Genomic DNA, 12,821 nt, shown 5'->3' with positions numbered 1-12,821 from the left:
TTACCACCTGGGCATCCTCCTCCCCCCTGGGTGACCCCCGCCCCCAGCCCAAAGCCAAGAACATAATTTCGTGGACCGGGGTAGCTAGCCGTGGCCAGCTGAGGGACATCACTGCTCTCCGCCGGGTTCCCGCCCTCAGCCAATCCCACCCAGAAGCAGTGTGGGTTTAGTCCCCTGGACCCCAGATAGGAAGACTGGGAGGCATAAAAAGTGCGGGCGCTCAGCAGCCATTCCCGACTTCGGAGCGCCTCCCCGGGGCCCGAGGCCCAGTTGCGCCGCCTCCCACCGCCTCTCTGTCACCCACGGGCGACACTCCTCCGTCTGACCCCCTCCGTGTTCGAGCCGCCGTGCGGCCTGTCCAGGGTAGTCGGTCAGGGGGATTTCTCACGGCCACCATCGCCACCCAGGCCCAGGCCTGCGAGATGCAAGCAAGGGCTGGGAAATCTGCACGCGGGGGTGGGGATTAAATACGTTCAAGTTCACACAGAAAGAATCCAGAAGTACTTCGAGTATCCCTGTCCGCTTCCCCCCCCCCAAATCTTACTCTGCTTTAAAGAAGCTGCTAAGCCAAAGTAGAGCCGGCTTTGGGCAAGGTTAGGGAGAGGGGGATGACCAACGTCTCCCTTCCATCCGCTGGTTACCTCTCTACTCCCAAGAAAACAAGCGCGGAGGAGACGGGAAAGAGCAAGGAGAGGCGCGGGAGAAGCCGTACCTGCCGCGGCTCGAGCTTCCTGGAGGCCGGCGCGCGCTCCCCTGGGCGCCGCGGGAGCTTCGGCGGTGGCGGAGCTCTCGCAGCCTCCCTGCCGGCCGCCTCGGAGTCCCCCAGCTCGCGGCGCGGATCCCCTCGTCCCTGCGCTCCCGCTCGCCGGCGCTGACTGGCCCGCGGGAGTCACGTGCAAGGACAGGGGGCGGGGGTGCGCAGCGGCGGGCTGCACCTCCGCTGGGCGCCTGGCTGCGGGGCTGTTCAAAAAACTCCCCTAGCAGGCAAAGTCCAGGCGCAGGGATCTCCTCGGAAGACGCCAAAGTGCGACCGCCGGGGCGCGCGGGCTTCGCCCACCGCCCTGCCTGAGGTCGATTCGGTTTGCGGTTTTGCCCCGGGTCAGCTTTATTAATGACTCGTCTCTCTCCCACCTCCTCCCCTGCCTTCCACCTCCTCCCTCCTCCCCACGCTTCCTGGTGGTCCGGTTCCAGCCGCGGCCCCGGACGCGGGGGGCGAGGGGCGGGGCTGATAGCGGGGAAGGTGACCTCATGGGCGCGACCCCGGCTCGGGTGTGGGGCCCTGGGTCACCGGGGGTGCCCGGCTGGTTGCAGGGCTCCGGGTGATAGTGGGATTCTCCTAGCCCCAGATTCTGGGGAGGAGGAAGAGACACCAGACTTGAGATTGCCCCCCTCAATCAGAGCGCGGACACCTAAGCCTCCCTTTCATCTTCGCAGTAGCCCGGGGAGTCGGCCAGGCTCCTGCGCTCAGTTTTATGTTCATGCAGATAAAAGTGCACGCTTTCAGGGCGAAGCTTCCCAGCCCCTGCGGCCTCCTCCCTTCAGATCATTGCGTTTTCTCTGCTGCCTGCGGCGCCGCAGCTCCAATCCAAGGGATTTAGCAGGGACTTGGGGAGCTCGGCAGTCCAGCGGAGTTTCTCGGCCGAGAGGACTCTTCCAGCGGCCTCAGCCCCCCTCCCTAGAGCGGGGGCGGGGAGGGTGGCAGGCCTGAGTTTGGAGTCGGCGTCAGTGCCTAGAGGCCCCAGCTCAGCGGGGCTGCGAGCCGGAGAGTCCCTCAGACAGGTCTAAAGGTTAATAGAGCAATCACAGGGCCCTATTACCGCGTAAAAATAACCCATCGATTACCGCAGCCTTCAGCTCCAGATAACAGCCGGCCGGTGGCTCTCAAGCTTTCGGTTAAACTTCCCCCCCATCCCCCCATAAGGTCGCGTTTCTCTCCCTTGCGCAGGTTTCTCATACCAGATTGGAGGGGTCGGGAGGGGGCCGGGATACCACCCTGAAAGAAACCTGTGCGCCTCCGAAGTAAGGGTACGGGCGAGACCCGCTTCCGCAGTCTGTAATCGGTCGTGGATTCCCGGCCTGCGCGAGGGCAATCCGGGCGCTGAGGCCGAGGCTAGGACGCGGGGCTGATTGGAAGGAAACCCCCCAAAGGGATCGTGGCCAACTCGTGGGGATTCTCAGGAAAATCCCGGAGGAAGGACTGAGCGCGGCTGCGCGGGGAATTCTCTTCCCTGAGCTGAAGGTGCGGAGGTCCAGAGGGGCTCAGGCCGAAGAGAGAAAACTGAGGCTCCCGGCAGAGCGGCAGAAGGGCTGAGCGCCCGCTGGACTCATCGACGCCCGCCTGGGCCCCTTCGCGCCCGGGAAGCTGAGGGTGGCGTGCTAGGGGTCCCTTCTCCAGCTTCCTCCAGCTCCTCGCCAGCGCCTTGCAGAATTGGGGGCTGCAGATCCCAGGCCTGGGAACTTAAGAGGGAGGGGGTCCTGGGGCTCCCGGAGGCTGGACATGAGTAAAGGCGGTTTCGCGGGGACACTCCGACCGGCGCACTTTCAGATGCAGCCGAGAAAGGCACGCGACCCCTGTGCTTTTGAAACGGGTCCTCCTTCCCCCTGGGGTGAGCGAGAGAGCCACGAAGCCAAAGGCCTGCGCCAGGGGCCTACGAGGGCTTTCTGAGCAAGGCTGAGCTCGGAGGAGCAGGAAGCTGCCCCGGCATCTCTCTTCTCCCTGGGAATTTGTGGCTCCAGCGATGCCCCATGTCTCAGAGCTGCCTCCCGCGCGCGACCCCCAGAGGGCGAAAGGGGCTGAACCTGGAGACTGGGCCTTGCGACTTAGCATCTGGCGGAGCGGCCATCTGAGCGTCCTCCCCAAAGCCAAGGACGCGGGCCGCTCCCACGCGGGCTGCTACCTTCGTAGTGCCGGGTCGGCCAAGGCGCCAGAGCGCGGGTGCTGAGGGTCGCAGTAGCTGGGTGACCAGCGGCCAGCCTCGCCCCACTCCCCACCCCCAGCCTCCCGTACAGTGGTGGGGGCAAGAGCAGGCCCCGCTCTGTGTGGCTGTTGTGAGACCCCTGATGGAAGAGACTGCTCTTTCTAAGCGCTTCCTTTCAAGGAACCCCGGATGCACCAGGGGGGCGCTCCTGGCCAGGCCTGCGACAGAGCTCCTTTACCACTACCACCGACACACCCCAGCCCCCCAGCCCCGTCCGCGCTCTCCTGGTGGGCTGAAGCCTGGGAGTCCGTCAAAGATTCCTTGCTTCTAGGAAGATGCCTGGAACCGAGAATTTTGTGTCTGTGTTCTGCGTTTTCCCCTCCCTTTGGGCCCAGCGCCCCAACTTTCTCCCCAGAGGGCTCAGCTCAAGGACGGTCCCGAGAGTGGCTGGCGAGCGGCCCGCTCTTTTAGGGTGTTTCGTTTTCCTGCGCTCCCTCCCTCCTTCCTTCGCTCACCCCCTCCCTCCCTTGGGCGAGGCGGGAGCCGCCGCGGCCGCTGCGCCGTTGCCAGGAGCGGAGAGCATTTCAAGGCCTCGCTGGCCCGCCGGCTGGAGGAGGTTTATCGGCTGCCGCTAAGTTCCCAGGCTTCTCCCTCGCTCAAGAGGCCGCTGGGAATGGAGTTGGGGGTGTGTGTGCATGTGGTGTGCTCTGAGGTTCGGACTCCTGGCTATTTTTAAGGAGATGTCTCTGGGCTGGCCTGGGATATGGCCCAACCCCATTCATGCCCTCATTCCACTTTTCCTTCCCATAATCTACAAGGAAAATGTAATACTGTAAAGTCTTTGGCCTCTTTTTTACTAAGGGCCTGGGTCTACTGAAGAGTCAAGTCGTGAAATTTAGACAAATAAGAATTACTAAGATGTGCCATTCGATTAAAAAAATAAAAAATCTCTCCAGGACACAAGACTAAGTTGCCAGGGTTTTTTGCTCCATTAGGGCCTCTGGGACTTGAGCCGGTCCATACCTTAGAGACGTATTTGTAGGCAGGACATGGAATAGAGAGGAATCGGAACTCTAGTTCCCTGAAAAAAAGTTAATAAACAGTGGACGATGGGATTCACAGCGACAACAGCGATGGTCTCCCCGGGTGGGGTTCTCCGGAGTCCCTGGCGGGACCCAAGCGGGCTTGCTTTAAGCCGAGCGCAACTCCGGGGCCACAGTCTCAGTTCTGGCTGGTACGGCCGCCGGGCACCCTGCGGAAATCAGCCTCGGCGGCCGCCAGCCCTGAAAACCAACGACACCTGAAAAAACAGCAGCCCCCCAAAGTCTTCTAATCGGGAGCAAGAAACCCGCAGAGAGACAGGACCGGGGAGGGCACTGGAAAAGTCACCCCTCGTCCTGTGTAACGAATTCCTCCGACATGTAGACGCGTCTCTGCGAGCTTGTACCTAAGGGCTCCGGCACAGACAGGCAAAGGGACCCGCGCTCAACGTTTGCCGGCTCCTGTCCCCACGCGGCCCTCCAATTCCCCCGCCGGGCCTGGCGCCCTCGGCACGATTCCTTCTCCCTCTGCGACAACCGGTCCTCACTCGCGGGGCCCGCACTGCGCCCAGCGTCGCCCCACACCCCACCCCGCGGGTGGAGCACGGAGGATCCGGGTGCGGAGCAGGGCCGTCGCCCGCGGATGGAAAAATGGAGAACGAATTAAGCTGCGAGGCTAGTAGACCTTCTTTCCCTCCCGAGCCCCTGTGCCTTGGCAGCGGGAATTCTTGGGGAGGGGGGTTAGAGACCCCCGCCCCGGGAACCGAGCTCTGCCGCCCAGGAAGCGCCCATCAGCCTCCTGCCGGTGGACGTGAGGAGAGAAGTCAGCCACGCTGCTTAATTCTGTCTTGCTTGTGAAAAGGCTACTCGGTGCTGCAAGGCGAAGCCATGCTGTCTCGGAGACCGCAAACGCTTCCTGCTGCTTCCGGCCCTGAGGACTAGAGTTGCTGGCACACCCTACCGTATTTCCAGATTACAGAACACTTTCAAATTCCATTTTTTTTCGAGGAAACAACAACATCGCCGCGCTAGAGGGAGGGAGAGAAGATGTCCCCATCCTCATACAAACAGGAACTAGGAGACCCAGAGAGGTTAAGACACTTGTTGGAGGTGGCAAAGCCGGGGCGCCCTGCAATAGGTCTCGAATCTAGATGTCTGAGTCTTAGTTCTTTCACCCATTCTACTTATTATCGAGTTTCTATAACGAAACGCTTTTTAAAGCCCTCGTTTTGCTTTTCAAATATTTCTAAATTTCATTTAATGGGGACATCTGGCATTTAAAAATTAAAATCAAGTTTAAATAAAACAGTTTGTGTCTCATACTCTAAGAGCCTGTGGGAAGGGAAAGAAAAGGAGTCTCCACGTTTTCACCAAGTTCGGGAAGGATGCCAAAAGCTTTTTGAATGGGGAGGGCATTCCTCAGGTTCCGGGGCAGCGGAGGCGAGAACTGAAACCCAGTCCAGGCGCCCGCAAGTCCGGGCTCTGCCGCCAGCAGGTCGCCGAGCACCGGGCGCCCTGCGGCCAGGCTGACACCCTAGCGTTCGCCCCTCTACCCTCGCCCAGCCTGGCTCCCTCTCCCCCTCCAAATGGGAGACTTCGGATGGGGGTGGGGGAACAGCAGCAAGCGGGAGCTTCCGGCACCCACTGCCCAGGCTGCACCGAGACCGCTCTGGGCCTGCAGAATCTCTGAGCTGTCCGGAGGGGCCTTGCTCTTGGGGACCGAAGCTGTCACCTCCAGGATCTCTCTTGGTGACGTGGGCCCCATTCTTTCCCTTGTGGCTTCTCCCTCCCTCCTACCCTGTTAGGGGCTTTTGAAGCTGCAGCACTGGCTGCGCCCAGTACAGAGGAAGAGCATGATAAATGTTCTTGGAATAAATAAAACGTGACTTTGCTTAATTCCTAGGCCTTCTGTTCCCCGGAGTTACAAATTCGTTTATCTGGGGTTGCTTATACACACCCCTTCCTCCCCCCACACACCCCAGAATGTAGGCTCTATGAGGGCAGCAGCCAGGGCTGGCACATAGTAGATGCTCAATAAATGTTTGTTAAAGGATTACAATTGTAAAAGGAGTTGCTAATAGCATCTCTCAGGGTTGCTGGGAGTTGGAGAAACAACACTCCCTTCAAAGGGGAATGCATCCCCTGGCACACAGTAGGTGCTTAGAGTCACCACCATTTCTCAGAGTAGGACCCTGAGGCCCAGGCCAGACACGGAGAGACAGGCCCAGTCTGAGTCACTGCAGAGTGTTTATCTGCACCTCCACCTACAAATCTCTCGCTCAAATCTAGGCTGCCTCTAAGGAAACCGGGAGTCCCAGGACTCTGGGGTCTGCAGGAAGAAGGGATTTCCAGGCGCACAGTCAGGATTTTGGAGGTCGAGTTCAGCTAGGGACCTGGTTAGGCGCCTAGGCTGCGACGATTGGACAGGGAGGCTGCCTGGTTCCCTAGGACAAAGGCCGACAAGAGACGCCAGGTGTACCATCTCCCGGTGCGGACGGCCCAAACCCATACCTTTTGGAAAGCTGGAGGGACGCTGTCCGACAGCAGGACCGAGAAAATAAAGTGAGGGAGGGATGGAGAGAGGCAGAAACAAGAGAAAGCAGAGAAAAGGGGGAGAGACAGAAGAAGGCAGGCAGAAAGGACAGAAAAAAGACTGGCTTGAGAACCCAGAGGGACAGGATTTGTTCATTCATCAATTAACTCATTCATCCAGTCATTCATCCTATTTTTACTGAGCACCTACTCAGTGCCAGGGACTGTCTGAGGCGCTGGGATTCAGCATAAAATAAAACAGAAAAATTCTGCCTGGGGAGCTTACATTCTATAAGAGGAAGATGGAGAATGAATAAGTCAGTATAGACTTTTAGGTGGTGTGAAGTGTTATGGAAAAAACACAGCAGGGAAAGGACAGGCAGAGAGCAGAGAGGAACAGAGACCAGGGAAACGGGGCGGGGGGCGGCGGAGAGGGAAACACAGACCCAGAGAAAGAAGAAGAGATAGGAGTCAAGAGACCAGGCGACAGAAATAGAGATCGAGACCCCCAGGGAGAGGGGAGGCCAGCGAGAGAACTGGGAAGGAAAGGCCTGGGCCGGATGGAGGCGAGGGGACCAGACGGGGCGAGGTCAATCCCGAATCGCGCCCCGCTCCCGGGAGGGCTGCGGTGTTGACGGGGACCCAGCGGCTGGAGCGCTGCCAGTCCAAGACCCCGGCGCTCATGTCGGGACTTGTGGAGCCACCGGAGACGCGGTGTTCCTAGCGCCAGCTTGGGCCGGTTTCCGCACAGGCCGCCCCCGGCACCCTTCCCCGGGCCACCGAGCCCGAGGTGACCCGGAGTTGGGGAAGACGCCCAGGCAGGCGCCGCGACCTGGCGGCGGAGCGAGAGACAGGAAAGTGTCAAGGAAGCGCGAAGCCCAAGTGCGAAAACAGCATCTCCTCCCTCGCCTCCACCCCCCCAGCTCTGGAAGCAGAGCCCGCCCGGGGCATCTCCCAAAGCCGCGGCTGCGGGGCTGAGGGCTCTAGGCCCTGCGGTCCTGCACGTGGGGTAGGACCCTCTCTCCACAGGCCTGGGCTTCCCTGTAATGGACAGTAAGGTCGCTTAGAGGCCACCACCGCTCAGTGGCAGCAGGTGCCCAAAGAGAGTGGGCTGCCTTCTCTCACACACCCCTGGGCGCATGGAGGTATTTATTACTTATTTGGAAATGATTGGTTTCTTGCAACAGCAGAAGAAAATGGGAGGCATGGAGCTTCCAACAGCTTGACCTACCTATTTCTGTCAAAAGGCTATTTGCTGTATTTTGACCTGAGTGAAGAAAACGACGGCAACATCCTTGACATTCCATTTCTCTTCGCTAGTTTCAACTTTCCCGTACAGGCTCCTGTATCTGCGTGTTTGACTGAAAGACAAGGGTGTCCTGCCTTTAAAGTCTGCTTTCTTCCACAGCCCCAGGCCCTCTTTAGCAGAGGTGCTAATCCACAGCAAATTGCCAAAGAGCAAGGGACTAAAGGGAGAAAAACCGAGAGGCTAGAGTCTGAGTGAAATGGAATAATCAGCACCTGGATGGGAAGAGCTGGCAGGGTTCCACCCTCGGAGGGGCTGAGCTGACCCCAGGAGCCTCAGCTCGCTGCGCCCGCCCGTCCTCCCCCTTCCATCTCATACCACCTCTCACTGGGGCTGGAACCTTTCCCCTGTGAGGGGAAGGATCCTTGCGCCCCCAGCCCAGGAAGTCTCTGGAGATGTCCCGTTCCCATAGCCCACACTCTGCTTGGGGATGGGGTAGGGGTGGGTTGGAGGGCTCGGAGCAGATAGAATAAGACACAGCCTTATCTGTCAAGAGTGATCAATTTCACAATCACTAGGTGAGAAATTGGTCTTTATTCCACTCCAAAAGCCCTGGCTTCTCATTCTCTCTCCCCGCCTCTTCCTCCCCGCCCCCCCAACCTCTACATATGATTGTCAGAGACTGTGACATTCCCATCCCAAACTCTCTGAACATGGCTGCTCAGCATATGAATTATTTGTGATTTGCCTCAGGATAAGAAAAGCTAAATGTAAGTTGTGTTTTAATCTATAAAAGAGGATTGCTGGTATCTTCACACTTACAGTTTTTACTCCTAATAGCCCCAAACTGGAAGCCACACAAATGATCCTCAACTGGGAAATGGATGGAAGGCCATGCAAGGGAATACTACTCAGGAACAAAAAAGAATGAACTACAAATACACCCAGCGACAGGAGTGAATGTCAAGTTCACTAGGGCTGCATGAAAGAGGTTGGACTCAAAAGACTAAGTGAACCCATTTGTATGACATTTTCCCAAAGGCGAAACCATAGGGATAGAAAACAGAGGTTGCCAGGGGCAGGGGTTTGGGGGAGAGGTGACTGCAGAGGGGGAGGAGGACATTTTGGGGGGGTGTTGGAGCTAGCCTATATCTTTTTTTTTTTTTGCAAATGTTCATAGCAGCTTTATTTGTAAAATCCCAAACTGAAAACCCAAATACCCTCCACCAAATGAATAGACAAACAAACTGTGGCACATCCATGCCATGGAATACCATTCAGCGATATAAAACGTCTTGGATGAATCTCCAGGGCATTATGCTTAGTGAAAAAAGCCAGTTCCCAAAGGTTATGTGTTGTATTATTATTCCACATATATAACACTTTTGAAATGCAATACATTGTAATTACTTGTCTTTTTCAGTTTGATTCTCCTTCTCAGGCTCTTTGACAAAGCCATCTTTATAAACCGATAGTTCAAATGATTTGGGCAGTTTCCATCATAAGGAGTGTGTCACATTTGGTTATCAAATCCATCTTGCTGTGATCTACACCCAGTACAATTATATCATAGATTTTCAAGGGGCAGAGAGAATTCTAAACACCAACCATAACTATCTCCAACATACAGGTGAAAAAACTGAGGTTCAGAGAGAGTAAATGTTTTGCCCAAGATTGCACAGCAAGCTCCTAGTGTCAGGACCCCAGAGATACCCTCACTCTCAGCAAGAACTCTCCGCTGCTTCACTCCAACACGTCTACCTGGGTGCAGTGCCACTGTTTTCACGGTTTTTCTCCTATTGCCCAAGGCACTTCCTTACCTTGTGAAGAAGCCTCTGCTGCTGCCAATCAGGAGCCTTGCCGGAGATGCCAAGTGAAAAAATATGGAACTAGTCTATATCTTGATTGTGGTGCTGGTTATACCATTTGTGTGTTTGGCAAAACGCATAGAACGGTACCCTAAAAAGGGTGAATTTACTCTATGTAAATTTCACCCCAATAAATCAGACTTTTAAAAAAGCCGGGGGTTAAGAGTATTTCTGGGACGGGAGAACGTTCTTCAGCCCCTATTCTCTCTCTCTCTCTCTCCACACACACACTCCCATCTCCAGTCTTTAGTGAGACTTCACATCCCTGGTACATGATTCACTCCCCCCCAAAATACTTCAGAAAAGTGATTTCTACGTAAAAGAAAGCTTTGCGTCTCTTCTAAAAGGATCCAGTGTCCAAGGTTGGTCCTGCCTGTTGCAGGAAGCGTGACTTCCCAGGGAGGGTGACTGTTCTCTCATCCTGAGAGTCCTGGAACCAGGTAGCAGAAGCTCAGAAATTGCTAAGTCACTTTCAACCACACTGTTGCTCCCCCAGGCAACTGGCTGGCAGCAGATGGAGAGCGGGGAGACCCAGCTGGCCAGAAGCTAGTCAGTCAGAGGAGACTGGGTTTTGTCCAGCTGGTCCCATGAGGCAAAGGAGACTGGGTTTTGTCCAGCTGGTCCCATGAGGCAAGAATAAGCCAAGGCCTGGCCTTGAGAGAATGAGCTTGCCCCTGAGAGTACAACTATACTTCCTTTAGTCCATTTGGTGAAACGTGGCCTTTCCTGCACATGATCATATTCAGCCCTGCAACAGTTCTGCAGGATAAGTTGTTTTGGCTCTGATTCTTACATCAATTTTCATTACACTCAGCTGCAGTTCGTGACCTGCACGCGGAAGGGCTACCATGCAGATAGATGGTAACCGGAAAAAAAGTGTGTTTTATGCCAGATAAAACTACACTTTGTATCTGTATTTACAGAAGTCATGGTCTAGTAGACATCGCAAGCGAGCCCAAAGCCACTGACTACCAGGGCCATAGGATGGCTCTGCTACCTTTTCTGCTCAATAAAAGTGGGGTGTGTGTGTGTGTGTGTGTGTGTGTTCATTTCTGCCCCTTCCAAGAGTTGTCGATAATATCATCGTTTTTAACTCTCGTCAAACCTCTGTGGTCACGGAGGAAAAATGAATGTTAATGTTAACAGACACCCATTGGTTTTTGGCTTTCATCTCATCCTGTTCACTTAAATGAAAAAACCAACAGCACTAACCAACACAGAACACCACCATCAACGAAAACAGAATAAAATCCCACAAAATACTGTTTCCTGTTAGAAATAAAGCAAACAGATTGGCTTTGTCTATTGCCCTCTTACTCTCCTCCCCATCCTCCCAAAGCTTGCTAATGAAGCCCTGGAAGAACCAAAAGGTGGCAAGGGAAGGGAAGGAGTAAAAAGCATGCAGGAAGCCACAGCTAGGAGAGCTTGTGGCAGGTAGCATTCTGGGAAAAAAAAAAGAGGGAACTCTGGGGGCCAGAGGTAAATCAAGGGCCAGTCTCCCTCTCACGAAATGAGACTAAACACCATGATCTGACAGTTCCTTCAGCCTCGATGTCCTCTGAACCTTAATCATTTGGATTCCCTTACAGGTATTGCAATTCACCGTAGCAAACACGTATTGAATGCTTGCTGTGTGCCAGGCACCATGCAAACTTTGGAGATGTAGGGATGAACATACGTCGCTACCTCCAAACTGGTTCAGACCAGTGAGAAAAAGAGCCCTGCAAACAGGCAACAGGAGAAAGTGCTGCAACAGATAAGTTAGAAGAGAAACCATGTTAATTCCTTGGGGTGGGGGGAGGGAAGACTACACGGGAAGAGGAAGTAAATGAACTCAAGGAACTATATTATTTTTATATGTAGGTGTCCCCCCCATACTTTTGCCTCATTTACTGTTCCCTTTCTAGACCTCAGCGTGCGCGCGCACACGCGTGTACACACACGCAGGCGGCGACCTGGCTTGACTGTTAGGCACACCGAGAACCTACAACACGCACGACTTCGTCCATTTCACACATCCGATGCCAAACACGCATATGCGTCGTGGGTCCTACCCAGTGCCCATGTGGCCGGCGCGTGGGCTGGCAATCGGGGTGGGGGGGTCAGGAGACCTGGCCTCTCGTTTGCATCGCCACCAGGTTGCGTGACCTCAGGCATGCCCAGTCCCCCACTCTGCCTCAGTTTCCTCATCTGTGAAATGTGCGGATTGTGACAGATCATTTCTGAGCTCCCTTGCGGCTCTTTAAAAACAAATGAACACGTTCTTAAAAGACACTGGGATTAAGAGGTGGAATAAAGTCAAATCTTTGTTGATGTATAGAAAACGCTGCCTCCGAGTCGCGCGGGGCTGTTTTCGGGCTTACGTGGAGTCCGCCCGGCTCCCTGGTGACCGCTGGCCTCTCCCAGGACCAGCTCACCCGAGGGGCCGCCGGCTCCCGTGGCCCGCGCCCGTCCCCCGCGAGGGGCGCCCTGCGCCTCTGGCCGCGCGGGCCGGGTGATGGATGGCAGCGGAGCCGGCGGCCTGTCAGGCCTTATTGATGAGGTGCGCGCCGACGGCCGCCGCGTAACCCGAGGCGGCGGGCGGCGAGCGCCGGGCGGCGGGCGGACGCAGACTCGGCGGCGCTCGGGGTCAGCCCCCGGCCGGCCGCCCCCGCCCCCCGGCGCGCCCCGACCCGGCTCCGCGGAGGGGGCGGCGGGCGCGGAAGGGCCTCTCCGGCCCGGCGCCCGGTGCGCGGCCCCACTCCCTCCTCGCCGCCGCCCGGCTTCCCGCCCCCGCTTGCCCCGGGCCGCAGCCTCCCCGGCGGAGCCCCCACGCTCGCTCGGCCTGCGCCCGGACCTCCGCTCTTACCCGGCGGCCGCAGACCCTGCCGGCGTCCGAGCTCGGCGCCCGCCCTCCGCCCGCGCGCCCGGGAGAGGAGCGCCTGCTCCAGCCGAGGGGCCGCGCCCCGCGACTCCGCCGCCGCCAGGAGTGTCTCGAGCAGCACAGCTTAGCAGGGGAAGAGTCAGTTTCCCGGGCATCACTCACGCCCGCGTGAGGGGAGCAAAATCAGGACCCGGGCGAACATTCCATTTGGGTTCGTTCGAATTTTTATATCGTGATAGAAAACAAGACAGGTAGATAGATGAATAAAAGTCAATGCACCTACATGTAAAGATGGTAAGGTTCCAGCGTGGAATTCCCCCCCCCTCCATTTTTGTACATTTCTGAGGTTTCACC

At 56.6% G+C, this 12,821-nt stretch overlaps 1 protein-coding gene across 3 annotated transcripts in view; it reads right to left on the bottom strand.

Moving 5' to 3' along the window:
• GATA4 (GATA binding protein 4) overlaps nucleotides 1-12,821 on the bottom strand; it is a 79,744-nt gene that overhangs the window by 52,515 nt on the left and 14,408 nt on the right. For 2 of the 3 annotated variants that reach the window (XM_082622603.1, XM_082622605.1), the window contains exon 1: nucleotides 713-795. The exons of the other annotated variant lie outside the window; for it this stretch is intronic. The gene's annotated coding sequence lies outside the window, so the exon portion shown is untranslated. Of the gene's footprint in view, nucleotides 1-712; nucleotides 796-12,821 lie in introns of those variants that run through there. 3 annotated transcript variants of the gene reach the window in all.

This window comes from Mesoplodon mirus (assembly GCF_964341445.2).
Source record: "Mesoplodon mirus genome assembly, chromosome: 1".
Lineage (NCBI taxonomy): Eukaryota > Metazoa > Chordata > Mammalia > Artiodactyla > Ziphiidae > Mesoplodon > Mesoplodon mirus.
Note: the sequence above shows the minus strand (reverse complement) of the source record. Positions and strands in the feature narration are given on the sequence as shown.